The following is an 18,271-nucleotide window of genomic DNA, read 5'->3' on the forward strand; positions in this document are numbered from 1 at the left end:
CTGCTCCCCATCCCTTGGCAGCCATCTGAGAGCACAGCAGAGGGTTTAAGCAGGTACCTCGGTCCCTGCTACTTCTCAGGTCTTCTCATGCATGGGATGCAGCTCAGGCTCTATGCCAGGGCCTATGGCAGTTGCTGTAGAGGACGTTTTTTTAATGGCCAGTTAAAAGCCTTAGGCTAAGGACATGTCTCTCTTCCAATAACCATACAGAAAGTTCGGTCACATAGTGTCTCAGCATGAGGAGCACTCTTCATAGTCATCTTCCCTCTAGAGATCTTATTTTGACATGCAATAGCATGGCCCTTAAAAAAAAAAAATATATGTATGTATATATATTTTAATTATCTGCATCTTCCTTAGGCAGCTAGAAAGTACCCTAATGTTTGCTGGAGATTTACCTACCTATTTATTACTGCCAGTTATACTAACCATTCTTCCATTATCAGGAGCCCACGTGTCTTTTCACCATATTAAAATTGACAAGCCAACACCAATAGCTAGGACAACAGTGGGCCACTTATATACACATCAAGTAAAAAAGATGCGGGCTTTCTCCTCCTTACCAGCAGTCTCCTTTCTTCCTTCTCCTTCTTAAATTCCTCTTCCTCTCTTGCTGGAAAAAGTGCTGTGTCCGTGCATCACAAACCTCGTCCAGCAGAACATCCAAACAATCCATGAGAAGATGCTTGGACCCTGTTCTCTCTGCTGCAGCCAAAGTCTCGCTGACTGGTGGAAAAGAGGACTGAAAAGCCTTGCTCTGTTGCTACATGTGATTTGTGTATAACATAGCAGAGAGCTGCAGGCTTCAGGGCCATCACAAAGTCCCAAGACCAATTCTGCACCTGTTTTTTGGCACCAGCCAAAACGGGCATGCACTAGTCCAGGAGGAAGAAGACAACGCTGGATAAGGTCTCTCTCTACAAATTAAGGTCTTTCTTTTTTTTTTTTTTGACGGTGTTTCTTCACTCCATTGTCCTGTTAATGTCTCATCCACACAGAGAAGCAGCTTTGCTATTTTCTTGGAGTCCATCCCAGCACACTGGCTGTAACTCTCTGCTCTGTTTTTGTTCCCTCGTTTTGAACTGATGACGTGCCCCACCGTCTTCATCAGATATAACTTTTGTCACCCTGTTTGATGGCGGTCTGAACAACATGATCCGTTCCCTCACTGGATTTAAAAGACTTTATGACTTGGATCAGTTCCTCCCACTGTCCAAGACTGATACAAACAGGGAGTGCATTGACTTTTGTTAAAATTTTACATTTGTTAAGCTTCTACTGCATGTCCAGCCCATTCACCTTCCTGACATACAATTGAGTTTCCTCTCTGCATACCACAGGAGCAGGTGACACGGTGACAGAAGACATACATCCAAAAATGCAGAAATAATCTGTTGATCCTGAGCTTTCAGAAACATGTATGTGCAGAAGCAAGAAAACATTTCTTCTTTCCAACCTTCTCTTGAGCAAACAGGTTGGGTGCGAAGAGAGTACACACAGAGATTCTCATAACACCATTGCTGTCATCCTGGAGGGGCAGGGGGGAACAGTAGATTAAAAGTCTTCTTGTTTGTTTTTTCTGAATGCTTTGTTCCCTCCCTAGGCTCTCACCTGCAGCTGGCAACAAGCTGAAAGCAGACCTGCAGGGGCAACCTCGGCAAGATTTGCCTTGCGAGCACAGCCAAGCCTCCAGACAAATTCCCAGTACTTTCACTCAGCTGTTCCTCTCTCCACATGACTGGATGTTGCCTCTCAAAAGTGACTCATTACAGAGGCATTTTGCATTTTTGGGGGGTAGATACAGCTACTCGTTATGCGTGTGTAAAACACTTAGCACAATGGGCTGTGATCCCTGTGGGTTGGCTGCAGGCTCCGCTCCAAAGCAAACACATAACCCCACCACACAGCCCTGCAACTCACATAAGAACCTGTGAATTTTTTTGGCACCAGAAGGGACCACGTTGAAGTGCAAAGCTCCTGCATTTTAAAATGCCCCTGGATTTGGCCACGCGTCTTTTCAAGACCTCCACATGCACACACGTCAAGTTACACAGCTTGATCAGAGGGCCATACAGTGTGGGGGAAAAGGAGATATCTCAGGGAGAAAAGTGTAACTATTTCCAGAAAATATATATATGTATATGGCATATATATTTATGTAGTGTATATATATATATGTATAATATGTATGGGGTGTGCAGAAGCTGAAAGACTGTTCTGGGCTTGTGCTAACCGTTCCCAGAGGTCAGGAGCAGGTCCCCAGAGCTCAGCTGCCTCCAGTGAATGCCCTCCTGTCCTGCCCAGAGGGGTCAGGGAGCACTGGGGAACGCTTCCCTCTAGACAAGGCACCATATGAAACTCTGGGGAGAGCCTTCTGGGCTGCCCTCCAGTGCTGCAACTTGCATGGTTCTTCCTAAACCACCTGCTGAGCACAGTTTGCTACCTCGCATACCCCTAGGAGCTCTGGGGAAAAATCATGTTTTTCTTTGGTTCCAACCCAATAAAGTTTGGTACTGAGCAGTGTGAGTGTTGCCTTGAATGCTGTTCATCCTCCACCCCTGACACAGTTGCATTCCCATATTTGCTACTAAAGTATGATGTATAAGAAGGATTTAGAGGAGATTTGTACTGAAGACACTCAGAAAGAGCAAGGCATTGCTTTTGCTGAACCAAATCAGTTTCAAGTTATCCAGAGGAAACCTATCAACACCACTCTTATCAAGTGCCGAAGGATCACTCCTCTCCTGAAAACAAGATTCTGCTTTACTTAGAGCCTTACAAATTATTTTTTTCCTTTTTTTTTTAAGAGCACCATAAGTAACTAAGTATTTTGCAACTACACATTTATTCCAGATAAAGAATTATTTTTATTTATACAGCAATCTGCATGTGGACAAAAATAGCTTTTTCTGAACAACTTTAAGAATGGCACTTCCCTTTCTGCTAGGTTGATGAGACCTAAATACCAGTTCCATCTTCTTGGCTCTTTGGAACAGTACAGAGCAGGGCACTCTAAAAGCTTTGGATTTTTTTCTAACGAGTTTTTTGAAATGAAACATCAGGACATGGAACTCCAAACCCACTGAAGTATTGAGTTATGCAATAATGCTGTAATGTCTCTCCTCCACTTCTTCTAAAAAAGCACTGGATGAAATGGGCACTGTCTTGGAGTGCTCTGAGCCTGCGGCAAAGCCGCGCTCTCCACCTTTAGCTCCCTGGGCACCACGGACGAAGGGCAACGTGAAGGTGAGGCCACGGAGGGCACAGGCAGAGGAAGGCTGTGGTGCTCAGCGCCGAGGCACTGAAACCTCAGGGAAAGCAGAACCATCCTGCACAAAGCAGAATGAGCCAGGACCCTGCCTTAAAAAGCAGGCTGCCTGCTAAAAAAGAGTTAAAGAGTATGAATTTTCATTCGGAGCAAATGATGTTCTTGGAATATATGAAACATCTATTACCAGACATCGATTTCTACCATATGGCAAATGCATTACTTTCTCTTCTAAATACGCTCGCAGCTACAGGCTCACACCTCGCCGTCAGCTATTACATTGTGACAGAGAAGTCCACTTTGATGAAACGCATCAGTCTGGCAAGCTGACGGTGTTCAGACGGCGGTACGAACACGGGGACTCGCTGTTCTCATCCAGTCCCTGTCTCCGAATTACACCACGCAGCCTGCAGCGCATCCGTGACGAGGGAACGTCTTCAGCCAAAGTGTCGCTGTGATTAAGCAAGCTAATTCAACTCAGATAAGTTCTTCAAATCATTTCTAAAGCTCCAAGCAGGCTTTCAACGAGGATTTGTTTTGGCAGGTCTCAGTCTTTTCTATCTCATCATCACATGCTGCAATGGAAAAGAAAGATTTCAGGGCTCTCTTTCCTGGCTGTTAAAACAGGAGGGAGGCCTCTCAAATTCATTTGCAGTTCACAGGTTGGAAACATCTGATCTGAGTGGCTCATTTGGTTTACATTTCTTATTCGCAGCAAGAAATGCATCAGGAAAACTGCCCTGCAATACTTTCAGTGTAGCTGGAAGCACAGTCCACTGGATTTCACTTCTTAAGGTACTTCCAGCTTAACCCCTCCGAATGGATAACATTCAGAAGAGCAGAAGAGAAGCGGAGCACAAGTCACACAAATTCTGGACAGCACAGATCCAGCTCCAAACAGGTGTTTTTTTCCTAAGCAAAAATATGACATCCAAATGTGTCTCCTAGTGACTCAATTTGGCCCAACTACACAGAAAAATCTTGTCTGTTTTTCTCTGGCTCGTGCCGCTAAGCCCGCTAAGTACCTATCCCTCATTATTGCCATCAGCCCTGCCTAGGACTCCACTTACACTGCGATCAGATTCAGAGTTTTGATGTGACCTTCTGAAGTTTAATCGCCTTCCTCCCTGACAGCACAATCATAATTATTGATATTAGCTGACATGCACTTGCTGATTAGATCTAAAATAAATACTAATCGCCGATGCATCATTAAAAAACAAAGACAGTATCTGACTCCAGGTCAAGTGTGGGCAAAGATCCAGTTGCAATTAAAGACAAACCCTGCCTTGGTGATGAATTTGGTGGGGCTAGCACCTTGCAGGTTGTTTGGGGAGGTTTCAGGAATCTCTGTGATGGCAGAAGTCTAAAAGGGTCTATCCCTTTGGGGCAACACACCAAACACGTACACTTTTAGTGCAGCACAGCTGGGTGAGCTGCCAAAGGCCAGGATGACATGAAACAAGTCCTCTGCTGCTCAGTTCGACCCTGTGCCCCATCTCTGGTACTGATACCCGGTCTATAAAGACAATATTCACCCTAAGGGCTCTGCCTCTGCACCAGGGTGGGCACAGGATGAAAGCTACATGCATAATTTCATGATGCTTTTTGGACCTGTTTGTTCACCACGAGTCGTGCTGCATCCCTATGACATTTTCCATGTAAACATCGAAAGGGCTCAATCAGGAACGAAAAAAATCCTAGCGGCCCTAACAGCTTGCATCTGGATTTGGCTCTTTTTTATTTTCTGAAGCTTTTTCTTGTCTTTTAGTAAGGAGTTCAGGCCCGTATCTCCCTCACCCCAAAGCTGATCCAGCCACTTACGGGATTCTCAGTGAGATCATTCAGGAAATATTTCCAGTTGGAGGTCTTTGCTTGGGGATTTTTTATTTATTTTGTCCTGTGCTTGGCATCAGTTACAGGTGCTTTTCCTATTTTGGATGGAAATGATATTAAGCAGTATTCCTAAAGGTCCTTTTGGACTATTTTTTTTTTTTTAATTTGCCAAAAAAGCTTTTGAAGGAACATCCTCCCCTGGCCCCCAGTCTGACAGGATTCCCTGACCTGCATAACGCTGTCCAGATTGAAGCATGAGAAACATTTCGAAAATGAACTATGCTGAAGTCTGGGAGTTATTAGCTGCCAAGAAATCCCAAAAGCTTTTAAACCTTGTTTGCAGCTGCAGAGTAGGAAATCTAGGTGCTATTCTTAGAGGAATTGAACAGGAACTGTAAATTCAAGGCAACTCACTGCTAAAATACAAAGGTAAAGAATTAAAACAGACTTCAGAAAAGAGCAACCCAAGCCATAACGATGCCAAAGTGACTGATTGAAAAGGAAGTTGAAAAAAAAAAATCAGTATACCTAGCTGGGATATAAAATCCAGAGTGAGGTAAAGCAGCACTTTCACTGAAGTCCTGTGTCCTTTGCAGAGGGTTGCAGATCTGGAAGAGGAGGCTGGAGAGCCTGCAAGGGTGGGAGATTTGTGCTGCGCTCCTGGCACAAAGAGGCAAAGACCAGGCTCGTACAACCAGCCCATAAACATCTACGTGAGGGAACCAAACATTTCTCCACCTCAGAAAATCAGGTCCTGTCCAGTTGCCTTATGTTCAAGCCCTTCAAGAGAAGCATCCCGAAGGAACTTGTCGCTTGCCACCATCTCTTCCAAGGACTCCAGAAAGGCAAGCTAGACTCTCAAGGCAGGAGAATACTTTTGCACACCTGGCTTGTACTACTTTAAGGAAAATTACTCTCAGGAGCTAATTAAAATGCATGATTTTCCCCCTCTAGCTGTATAGATTAATCTATTTCATTTTCAAAAATCTCTCTTTTTTTTTTCCCCATCACTTCAAGTATTCAGAAGAGATTACATTATTACAATCACAACTTGGCCTCGGTCCCAGAGTACAGAGATGAAGAGAGAAAAGGCTTTTGTTGAGCGCACACACACACACTCACACGCACGCACGCACACGCCAAGCACTCAGCGTAAGGGGTCGCTGCTATAGGGTATGTGAGAGCACGTTAATCAGCTAATAGCTGGGGGGGGGAGCCTCAATTCTTATGGCAGAAGCCATGGAAGTGAAAGATTTCTAGCGGAACATAAAGTCATTACAATAGGAAAAAGAAAAAAAAAAAACAGGGAAAATGACGGAAAACTATGAGGCAATTTTACATATATATATATATATTTATGTAATATATTAATATATATATATATAAAATATATTTTATATATTTATATTTAAGCATGAAAAAGCATATGTCTTGGTCTCTCAGAAGCAATGGAATAGAAGGAACAATTTTTACCAAGGTTCAGTGGTTGCTGCTGGGCACTGCAGGGATGAACTTGATGGCAAGGTTGCATCCAGGTGAAAGCAGGGCCTCTCAGCCAGCCAGATCTTTCTGGCTCGATCCACAGCTAAAAGAGGTTAAACAGCTACTAATAAATCAGTACAGAGCAGTCCTAATGCAATGAGAGAGTTGCAAGGGGAAAAAAAAAAATGAGAAAAACGACATCTTATGTTAAGATGCTTTATTAGAGTGCAGCTATTCAAACTTCCCCTGGAAGGAACTAATCCCTTGAGGTAAAGGGACCAGATTTTCTGTCAGTTATGCCAAAGTGCTTTCTTCAAAATTAATGCAAGGGCTGGGAAGCTCACACAGTTAAACGAGAGCAGAACCTCTGTCCCTGCAGGATTCCTCCTCCCAGCGCCGGCCTCCCCCTCCGCTGCAGATGTTTGGGGAGGGGAGGAGGCCGAGGCTGTGCTTCCACATCTATTAATATCACATCTGTACTCCCAGATTTCATGGCAGGACGAATTTGATCTGGATCAAGCACAAAGGCATTTTTGTGGAATTAGCCCGAGCACATGATGTGATGCGCTCCAGTTGTAAGCTGGTTGCCCATCTTATGTCGGACTGAAGATGATGGACAGGACTGGCCTCGGCATAGAGGCTGCCAGGATGAGGTTACGTCTCCAAAATATTTGAGTGCATTTGAAGCAGCCTTGTGGTTTGTAAAGGATCAGGACTTTTTATGGCAGGGACCATGCCCTTTCCTTGGACACCTGAAATCCAGATGCAGAAGCTCGTGGAATGGAGGCCACAAAAGCAGACTCTAAATCCACGCATGCAAAACAGTCACCGTTCTCAAAAAGACCATACCCACAAGAAAAGCAAACTAGCTGAGGTTAGATCCCAGTCTCTTCCTCTTTCTTGCTGAATCAGGGGCCGGTCCCCTGTCGGCACCGCTGCTGGTGCCCGAGATCTCCGCGTGCCCTGGCAGCGCAGCTCCCCGCGAGCCTGTGGCTGAGGGGTCTTCCGAGGGGGGGCAGCAGCTCCGAGCACCAGCACTAACGACCGAAAAAATTCATTTCTATATATTTCGTTGGAAGGATTTGGGTTTTTAAATTATATATTTAGTGAAAACACAAATAATTCATGAGTGTTTTCAAATACATGAATAATTCAAGCTGGAACAGAAATAGCTAAATCATCAGGGCCATCATCCTCATAGAGGCATATAGCATAGGTTATTTCAAGTACATTTCACTGCAGGCTGGCACGTGCACATATTCTCTAATAAGCAGCTGCACCCGTGCCTTTTAGCCTCCACAAAACCCAGCTAGTCACAATATCCCAGCCTCGGGATGCCTGCGATGCATCTGAGCCCTAACTGAGCTCTGGGTTTAAGAGCAGGGACAGAACCAGTTTGAAATCCCATTTTATGGCTCCCCAAACCACATCTGAACCATGTGGTACGTGTGTGGCATTTAAGAACAAATTATCTGAACACCACACAACTGTTCGCTAATAGCTGACTCCGAACTCTAGCAACCAGCATTCCTGCATGCATATTTGTGGCCGGCATTGTGTAGACTTTGAGGCATGTATATTTGTTAATTTGAAGTCTGTGTATTTTGTGGGCAGCGAGGGTGTAACACTGAAACCATAACTTCATTGTGAAAAAGTTTGCACTTCATACGTATATATTATGGAAATTTGGAATGAGCTGGATGGTCAGACACATTAGGAGGAATTCTCAGAACAAAAGCTCACATTTTTAAGTAACTTTTAATGACAGTTTCCATTATCTTCATATCAACAGTTTTCTATCTTTTTTTTTTTTAGTATTATTTCTCTTATTTTGTTTTCAAAGTTTACTTTTAATTTCCAGTTACACTTATGTTAAAGACTGCATTTTACATTTCACTTATCCTGTTCCATCCAACAGCATCCCTTAAAGCCATTCTACATCTACTAATATAAACTGAAAACCTATGGATATTTTGTCAGGTAATCAGGGACACGTTCAGCCTCCTGAAAGAGCAGTGGATTATCATTTAGGTTTGAAGCATAAAATGTTAGGAGGAAAAAAAAAAAAAAAAAAAAAAAAACAAGCCCTCCTTTGACATCTCATTTCTTGCTATTTTAGTGCACAATGCCAAAACTGTATTCCAGTACATGCATCACCCTGCCTCCCCCTTGTTCTGGCCTTCACACCACGCCTGGTCAGCCTCGTGCCAGGATGAAATTTAAAACTCAAACCCAGAGAACTGCAAATTCAGCATCACCAAAAAAAGGCCTGTAGCTGTTGTCACCTTAAGCTCTGCAAACACTAACGGAGAGGAAACCCAGCCAAGTCCCACAATGAGCTTTATGCAGGAAGATGGCTTTTGTTCACCCAGAGAGCTCAGCCAGGCCCAGGATGCTGCTAGCCTCAACACAGAGCAAAAAGACAAAGGAGAATGTCTCAGCCCAGAAAAATGGAGTTAAGCATTCCTGTTTGTGAGCGTTGCCATTAAGGACACTATGCTGCTTACTGAAGTCTCAGCATGTCATCTTCAGGATACCCTTGTCCCACCAGGGACACAGTCCCTCCATGCTCCTGGTAGGAGGTGACGTTGGTGCTTGCAACCCACCACCCTCTTGGCTACAGCCAGAGCCCTGAATGATCAGCATAGGGAATATTTAACTTTAAGGAAAAAAAAATAATTAGGTAAATCGCTGTCCCATGTACCACACCACAGAAGAAAGCATTCTGGGGTGGATTAAAAGGCTATTTTCTGGCCAGAGATGACACAGGGAAAGGAAAAATATCAGAAGGACAATATAAGTGTAATGTTACATTAAGAGGAAATTAAGGAGTTATGGTATTGACTTATACAGTTATATCTGATGACATTTTACATTCCCTGCTTATTAGCCCAGCTGTGTCTCTGGTTTGGAAAAACTTGGGTTCAGAACAACTAACAAAAAAATGCTACATGGCAAATGGCTAACACTGAGTGTGCTGGAGCCACGTCTTCCCTGACGCTCTGATCTTGGGAAATATAATGGCTCATTCATTCTCTCTTTTTTTTTTTTTCTTCCCTTCAGTTTTGTAGGAATTCTCCCATTGTAACAAGCCTTTGACCTAACCTCCATTTCTTCTAATACAGCCTGACATCTTCCCATCATATGTTAACAGTGTGTGTCTTCAGTGAAAGGCAAACCAGCGATGGTGCTCGGAGGCCTAAAGAAAAGCAACGTGGAGGAAGAAAGAAAGAGGAACCTCGACCTCGCTGGTCCTTCCCAGCAATCTGTTGCTCCAGCAACTGAAAATCAAACAATGATGTCAAGACGACGCAGCCGGCCACTTTAAACCCCGCATCCAGTTGCTAGAGCAACTACTTTGTAAAGTAAGTGATGCAGAGAGTTTGTTTCTCGGTAGTTAAAAAAAAATAATAAATTTTAAAAAATAAATAAATGAGGGAGTAAATCAAGGCAGAGGATGTGTACCTGGGGCTGGGGGTTGGTGGGGGGGGCCTGTGCCGCAGCGCCTGCCGAAGGGTCGGGGCAGAGCAGCCTCCCGGGAGCAAATTGCTCTGCTTTTCCTTTCACCAGAGGAAATGCCAGAGAAGCGAGCGCTGCTGCCAGATGCCACATGGCCACCAAATGTTCCCCACCATCTCGGCAGCGCGGGGAGGGCTGCCCGTCTCGCTTTCATCCCTGCTGCCCTCTGCCCCCCCAGCTGTCGCTGCCCGGCAGCCCCATCTGTCCCGCGGCCGTGGCTGCGCCGGGCAGCTTCCAGGCTTCAAACGAGGAGGACAGGTGCTGGGGCCACCCCTGCGCAGAAAGCCTCTCGCGGCCCCCGCTGCCCTCCAGGCTTCTCCTCAGCCTCCTGGAGAGAGCTCTTTTGTCTGGGACCTCGCTTCCTGGCTCCCAGAGAGCTTGAACCCGTGGCAAGAAGGCACAGCTTTGGGATTTCGCCCCTAAAACTTCCCCAGCACTCTGCTTCTGCTCCGACAGAAGATGGGAGGTGAGGGACAACCTCCATCCACGTTCCCTGCTTGGAGCGACCTCGCTGAGCTCAGCCACGCCGCTGACCTCCTAAGGAGATGCTTCTCCCCGCGCGCCTACAGGGAGCGACGTGATTAACTCTTCCACTGATTCATCCTTATCCATTTATCTAATAGAAACCATTTCGTACTCCATTAGGCCCTTGCCCTCACTGAGTAATCCCCGGTTGTATCATGCCTTGGAATTAGTCTGTAAGGTCCTCAGGGCAGGGATCATGCCTTGGAAGGTGCCTCGCAGACTTTAGGCCATTGCTAAATTAATAAGAACGTAATAAAAGTATTAGAGAGCGCTACCGAGGGAGGCATTGTTATGCCCCAGAGGCAGCATATCTGGTTAACAACCCTGAAAAGAAATGCCAACAACATTAGCCTCTGCCCCTACATCCCTCTGCCTAATGTAAAATTAAATAGCTACAAATTACCTATCTATTTTTCTATCTGCCTAGGCAATTAGCCCATGCTCATTACTGGACATATGGGGATACATCCTAGCGCTCATCAAGACGGGAGGCACAGCACACGACGTGGCACAAGTGGGTTCTCCCAGGCCTTCAAGCCCCATTATAAAATGTAACATTAAACCCACAATACATCGGACCATCAGAGGAGGTCAGGAAAATCCTGCCTCATCCTAGGCAAGGGGGAAAACCTGCAAAATCTGACAAGAAAAGTGTCCAAACAACAAACCAAGAGCCAACGGTGGCAAACAGGCTGTGAGAGCCCTCTCAAAGTGCACGGAGGATGAGGACAAGCAGCCAGGGATGTTTATTCATATGGGAAAGGCAAATGCCAAACTACAGGCAAATAGGGCTCGGTGCATTGATTTGCAATTGAAGCACGTGCATACATCTCCATGAAGATGAGGTGCACCCTTCTGATTAGCGAGCCCGCTGCCAATGGTGCCTCGTCAAGGATAAATCCATGGAATTGCAGCAAGGGGAGAGTGGACCATTTAGAGAAATATTCCCTGGGAACACCCAGCCAGAGGCTGCCCGGTCAGCAGCAGGGAACGGGACCCCCCGGATGTTCCGGCGGGGCTGACGGCTGCTTCGGGCACTGCAGCAGCAGCCCCACACGCCATGGCTCCATTAAGCAAAGGCTGCTGTCGCGAATGCACTTTAATCCAGTTAAGTTCAAGCTCTCCGTTTTTACAGTTTGACAGTAATGCTATATTTTTATTCAGCGCAGGATCAGAGGTCTGACGAAACCTCGTGTTGCCAACATAAAAGTGGAAGGAGCTTTAGCTAATCCCAATGAAAACGAAGTCCACTTCTTTCTCCCCACACCCCTCCTGTAAAGAAACAAAATGCAAACCCCACGTTTGACTCTTGGAAAGGAAAATTCCCTGCTGTCCTCAGATGGTTAAAACATGCAGCTTTAGCAGGCTGCATAAGGAATAGTAATTACATACCCTTCACCTCTTGCCAGCTTGGTTTTTTTTTTTTTTGGTCTTGTTTTTTCCCCCCTCTTTTTTTTTTTTTGGTGAGGTTTTGTTCTAAGTCTTTCAACTGTTCAACTGTTCTTTTTTTTTTTCCCCCCAGTTATGTTTCTGAGGGAGCGGATCTCCCCCTCCATGGGAAAGGGTGGGTTGGGGAGCAAAAAAAACGAGAGAAGGGAGTTCACAGCCTGCATCCATGTCATTAAAGAGAGAGAGAGAGAGAGAGAGAGAGAGAGAGAAGGAAAGCCCAGGTCTGCAGTGGAGTTAGCCTGGTCATATTAAAGGAGCAGGTGTTGTACTGAGTTAATTTGTCTGGGAGGAGACCTGGGCAAATCCCAGCAGCCCCACTGAGCAGAAAAGCTTTTCTTGCTGACACAAAGCCCTCCCTGCTGCAGCATCGCTCTTGCTGTCTTCCCGTCCCTCCTCCTCGGCTTCTCCTAATTGCAGGGCTAACATCCCCTGACAAGTGCCCCCCAGCAGCCCTATCTCCCACCCTCCCTGCCCCAGCCCTGAGTATTATAACCTTCAGAGCACCCTCGTTGCACCAAGAGCAATGTTGCTGGCCATTATGGCATTGCTGCGACGTCTGGTGCAGGGAACAGTGCAAACGGGGCTCCAGAAATTCCCCCTTTCGAGGCTGCAAACCCAGGAGCCACATCAAAGCCGGCTGCGTGTCTGATGTTTGCTGTGAGTGATGGTGTCAGGGAGGGTCCTATCTGCCCGCCACGCCGTGAATACGTGCGCTGCTGGCACAGCCCCCGGCCACGCCACAGGCTGAGCATCAATTACAAGGCGGGTCTGGGGAGCAGCAAGCCAAGGCAAGCAAAGGTGGGAAGCGAGGTTATTTATAAAGTTATTAACACAGGGAGATGGTCCTCACGAGGCAGAAGAGAAACAATCTGATAAAGTCTTCTGTTGGCAATGGGAAGAGGTCCAGGCTCAACAAGCATAGTCCCAGCAATTCTCACTCCCAAACAAATGCCCATAGACCAGCACTTCCCCAGGACCCAGGGCTTTTACACACAGATCACCGTTTCCACCTGGACAGCAGCACCTCCTCTTGCTGCTGGTGATTTACAGAAAGCACAAAACATGGAGCAAATGTCCTCAGCAATTCTACTGCTACTAGGACTTTGCTCTGGGAACAGCCCAATGTGGCAGCAGGATTGAAGCCAGCACTGCTCATACGATAGCAAGGCAGGTTCATCGGGAAGAGAGGGAGCAGACCCTTGTCCTTGCCACCAACAGCTACAGAAGAAGCACACTGGGTTGCTCGAATCCCAGCTGTACCCACCAAGGTGCCAGCCAAACCACAGCGAGCTGCAGCCACCAACAGGCACATGGAGGGTGCATAGGAGGGGACCAGGCGGAGGTAAGAAGGGTGATCCTGGTCCATCCTCAGCTGCACCAAGCCCTTCACACCACAGGGACAGGAGGTTTGTAAAGGCAGTTTGGGGAGGGAGAGAACGTGCCCCATAGACAAGAGTTACAAGAATTATTCAGGCCCAAATCGGTTTCTGTAGGAGTGACGGCTTCTGTGCACTTAGGAGGCAAAGGAAGATTACAGGGCACCATCAAGCCGCGAGGGGAACCCCATCCAGAAAGTGCCCAGAGATTTCACTGCACAGCAGAGCTGAAACAAAAGGCACCCTTTTAAGACACAGTGAAAGGAAAAGAGCATTGCAAAGGAGAGGGAGGAGCTGTGGGGATGGATGAGAGCAGCTGGAGAGGAATTCCAGGGGGACGTATAGATGGGCAGTCGCAAAGTCTGTTAATTATTTAAAAAATAAACGAACACAGAAGAGGATGTCCTGGTGAGGAGGGGGAGGCAGGACGTTGGAGGGCCCATCAATTATACACAAACCAGCACAGGGACACCACAAATAAGGGTTCGGTGGGCACCCTTGGGGCTCAGGCGATGTCACCAGAAGCTGGCCCTGTCCCACCCCCATGTCACAGCACAGTGCCTTTGTGTCCCCTCCTTACCCCTGCTTTGTGTTGTGCAGCTGGTGCCTGAATCCACGAGGGGAAGCAAAGTGCCAAGCATGGCTCTGTGGTTATGGCTGGTCTTGCTAATTGCATTGCAACCCCTTTTTCACCTGGCACTGCTGCAGCGCATGCAGAGAACCGGTCAGCTTGGGAGCCTCTGTGCTCGTTTTTGGGATGGGGACCACAATAAACTGTTGAGTGTCAGGCAGAAGTCAGCTGCATCCAGGTTACTGCTTCTAGAGCAAGGGAAGTGAAAAACACACAAGGCAGAAGAATTTTAATAATCCATTTTCCTGACCTGAGCTTGAACTGACGTGGAGCAGTATCTCCAGAGCTGCAGATCCCCAGAGATTTCAATAGGATCAGGCTGCACACAACGCTCCTGAAGACTACGCAATGTGATTTGTCTTGGCTGAGCAGCCACCTACGCTGACCCACGGAAATAATAGTCCAGGACCGTACCCTCCTTCTCACTTTGTGGTGTCCTAGCACCTGTCAAATGCGCTTTCCACACATGTGGGGTGGTATCAAGACACATAACACACAATGAGCACAGGAATACATGGGATTCAATCAAAAGGCAAAATTGCAGCCTGCTGAGCTCTCTAAAAGTGACAATAAAATACATCCCTCCCAGGAAAAACAGCTGAATACCCTGCAAATCTCGCCTTTCCTTGGCACAAGAGTCAGATGTTTCTAAGAGCTCCATTAACAGACAACAATAAAAATACAAAATTTAAATAGCAAAATTATTTCTTCCCAGTTTTAATATTTTCTAATAACTTCAGAGTTGAACTGATATCCCAGCATCTTCTTTACAGCACTATCCAGAAAATTTGTAGCTTAAGAGGAGAAGAACCATGTCGGGGCCAGCAGCAGTGCTCCTGCATCCCACACGCACTTCTGTTGCTTTTTGTTATGACGAGAATATGTAAAATATTCACTAGAAACCAAAAGCACTGACTTTCTTTACGTATACCACCGACTAACCATCCAGCAAAAACCATTTTGGCTTACAAATGGGCGAGGCTGGAATTAAAACTGTCATCCTGAAAGTATGGAGACCCGTGGCCCGTTACAAAACCTACACCCACCCAGGGTTTCTTCTCAAGGATGGTCATCCTAATTCCTCCTACTCCTCTGCTCTTATATTTGACATGAACTAACGTCTTTTCTTTGAGTTGAGCTCCTCCTTAAAACACAGAAACATGCAGCTTGCAAGCAAGAGGGGTCATGTGTGTTTGATAGAAACCACCCATATAACTGAAACCACAATTTTTATGATAAATTGGCAAATGGGCAAACATGCAAAACTGTATCTGCCATAATGATTTATTTAAAATAAACAAATCCAGCTGTGGTGAAATAACGAGTTGTCTGCAAACACACACACATATTCTGGCTATTTCATTACAAACATATTAAATCTAGTCCCTCAACTCCAGCTCTTGATGATAATTAAATACACATAAATGTACTGCAATGAATTTGCTCCTGGTAATTTGCATAGCAGAAAATAATTATTCTGGCAATTAGATATGGTGCAACATGCTTTGTCTTTACGTGCACCGCAAATTTCTTCTGATGGTTTTGCATCACCCTTTAAGAGTTTAATTAATTGAGGCCCCCTTCCTATTAACAGCGTGATACAGTGGGTTCATGGTGGCTTGGCCTCCTGTCGTTAGAGCTTTGCTTCATTTACATGTTTGGGACAACTTTCAACACTGCTGCTAGGGCTGGTGCTGCAAACCTCTTACTGCCTGTAAAGAGCCAGCTCCTTGCTGAAAGTAGTTTTCCATTTGTTATTTATTATTTTGGTCATTTGTCCAATTGTGCTGGCCTTGTCCAGTCGTTACCCAAAGAGTGCCAGGGCACCCTTCACATCAAAGAAACAAATCTGCTCGTTCCCCTCCTGTGCAGTCTGTTTGTCCTGTCGTGCACAGGGACGATGTATCTCTGACCAAGGAGAAGAGACTCAGACCTGCATCATTTAGGTGAGATGCCTCATCCCAGCCTCAGCTTTTTAGTCCACAGGTTTAGAAAGCAGTCCCCAGACATCAGTAAGAATGAAGGGGAGGATCAAACAGAAGAGGAGCATCACGGAAAGCAAAGCTACTGAACAGATTTGCAGGGCTGGGGTTTGTACAGCCAGCAAGCCCAGCCTTTTCTTCTCTAAAGGCATTTCTCTTTGAACGTTGGTTGTAAAAGCCTGAGAGAAAGCCTTCTCTCCCTCTTGAGGCTGCTTCCTGAGCTACAGCTGCAGCCTCCCCTGCACTTCAGCCCCCAGCCTGTGCTGAAGGGCACGAGGTGCCCTAGGTTGCTTCCAGCACCCCCGATCTCACGAGGGTCTCATTGCTCCAGCCTTTAAAGATGGGAGGGAGGCATATGTGAGAAATAAGGATTAATTAAATCAAGAATTTTAGTAAAATTTTCAGTGCTGATTTGTTCAGTGCTGATTTGTTGCAGAACCACACATGGTAATAAAGGAACTGGCGAGGCAGAGCCTAACAGGGCAACAGCTCCTCAGAGAGCCCAGAGAAACAAAGACAAAATGGACAGCAAGAGATGTTTGAGAGGTGAGACCATCACTAAGGGGAGCTTCTTCCCTTTGGGCAAGCTACTTCACCTCTGTTCACCACTGCCTTCTTCAAAATATTGCCCAGAGAAATTTGCTGGGACAAATTGGACAGCCCACTCTCCAGACCCGCTGCAGCCCCCCCTACAGTCCCAAGCCCACCTGAAGGTCAGGCAGGGCAGGAGGGGGGGCATGGCCATCCAACGCTCCCCCAGCACTGAGACCCGCTGCTGGGGTGTGAAAAGGAAGGGGAAAAATGCGACAAAAGGCAAGAACAAAAAGACTTCCAGCCCAGAGCATTGTTGGGAAGAGTGTACCCCTTTTTCTCAGGGTTACTCTTTTCTCTTTCTCTCTTTTTGGCCTGGCTCGCGGCTGCCTGCAGCTCCCTCCGCTCGTTGCCTAGCACGGGCAGCATTCATGGCAAGCTGAGGTACACCATGGATGCTCCCTGGAAGCAGCCTGCTATTTCCTACCCAGATGTCCTTTATTTCGGTCAGTGTCACTGCTTGGAGAAGGACAATAGCGCTTTATTTCCATGGCACTCATCTTCAGCTAGTCTAGCGACAGCCTTGCCTTACCTTCAGCTATGCTGTGCCTTAGACGAATATGGTGTAGAGAATAATTCAAAACAAATCAAGAAGGCTAAACTTGTTAATCCTTCCATTCTGCAGGGCCGAGGGGTTATTTTACAAAGCACAAATGCTCGGGCTGTACAGTTCTGCTCAAGTGCCCTGTAACAGTCAAGAACAGCTGAAGCAATTAGCAATGCCCCATCTCCTCCAAAAGGCATAAACTCCAGGGAAGGAATCAATAGGAAAATCTTACAATACAGAGCCCTTAGCTCAAGACACGTTTTAGGGATAAAGCTTTTAAAAGACAGGGGATAAGATGCTAGACTAGAACTTAGGAAAGGGCCGAACCCTACCCTTGTGTATTTGGCCCTGCTAGAGAGCCTCAGGTTCCCATCTGAGATGTAAGATAGCGATATTTGCTTCCTTCATGAAGTCATTTGGAACCCACTGACAGAGCAGGCTACATAAGCTCTGTACCTCTGAGTTACTTACACCATCCTATTATTTAACAGAGTAACAGATCAGACGTGCCAGAACAGACAGAGAAAAATGCTTCTACAGACTTCTAACCCCAAGCACAGCAGGATTTCTGGCCGGGGGTGAACCATCTCCTCCTGGTTAGATTTTACAGGAGATCTGTGACGTGTTCACTTGTCCAGGCAGGAGGTTCAATTCCAGACTCCTCCAGTCCCGCATCTCCAAAAACTGCACTTTTTACGAAAAGGAAAGGTGAAATGCTCTCAAATGCTTGCTGGATACATGATGGATGGAGAGTCAGGTCAACCTCTCAAACACACCGAGTGTATTTTTTGTTGGCAGAACTTGAGTCCAGGTTTCCAAAATATTGTCTGAATAGTGAGGCTTACCAACAGCTTTCAGATTTATAAATTTTCCTTTTATGAATCCGTATTTCACCTGAGATGTTTGTGATTTGTTTATGCCCTTCTTTGTCACACGAGCACCAAACACCTCAGTCAGATAAAGTACAAAGACCAAGACTTAGAAAGATATCCCTGATCGTAAAAATGATTAATTTTTTACTCTCACAGGCCTTACTTGTTACTTCCACTGAAGTAAATGGGAGTT

The 18,271-nt window shown here is 46.1% G+C and overlaps 2 long non-coding RNA genes across 2 annotated transcripts in view; one reads left to right on the top strand and one right to left on the bottom strand.

The window, feature by feature from the left end:
- Positions 1-1,971: 1,971 nt before the first annotated feature.
- Positions 1,972-18,271, bottom strand: part of LOC136791685 (uncharacterized) — a 73,741-nt gene continuing 57,441 nt past the window's right edge. The window contains exons 8-11 of the long non-coding RNA XR_010834183.1: positions 14,036-14,274; positions 6,578-6,689; positions 5,633-5,734; positions 1,972-3,843 (exon numbers count right to left, since the gene is read on the bottom strand). This is a non-coding gene — a long non-coding RNA (uncharacterized lncRNA). The remainder of the gene's footprint in view (positions 3,844-5,632; positions 5,735-6,577; positions 6,690-14,035; positions 14,275-18,271) is intronic.
- On the top strand, positions 6,619-11,606 carry LOC136791687 (uncharacterized). The gene is made up of 3 exons (XR_010834186.1): positions 6,619-7,460; positions 9,741-9,951; positions 11,058-11,606. It is a non-coding gene; the product is annotated as an uncharacterized lncRNA (long non-coding RNA).

This window comes from Anser cygnoides, chromosome 11 (genome assembly GCF_040182565.1).
Source record: "Anser cygnoides isolate HZ-2024a breed goose chromosome 11, Taihu_goose_T2T_genome, whole genome shotgun sequence".
In the NCBI taxonomy this organism is placed as follows: Eukaryota; Metazoa; Chordata; class Aves; order Anseriformes; family Anatidae; genus Anser; species Anser cygnoides.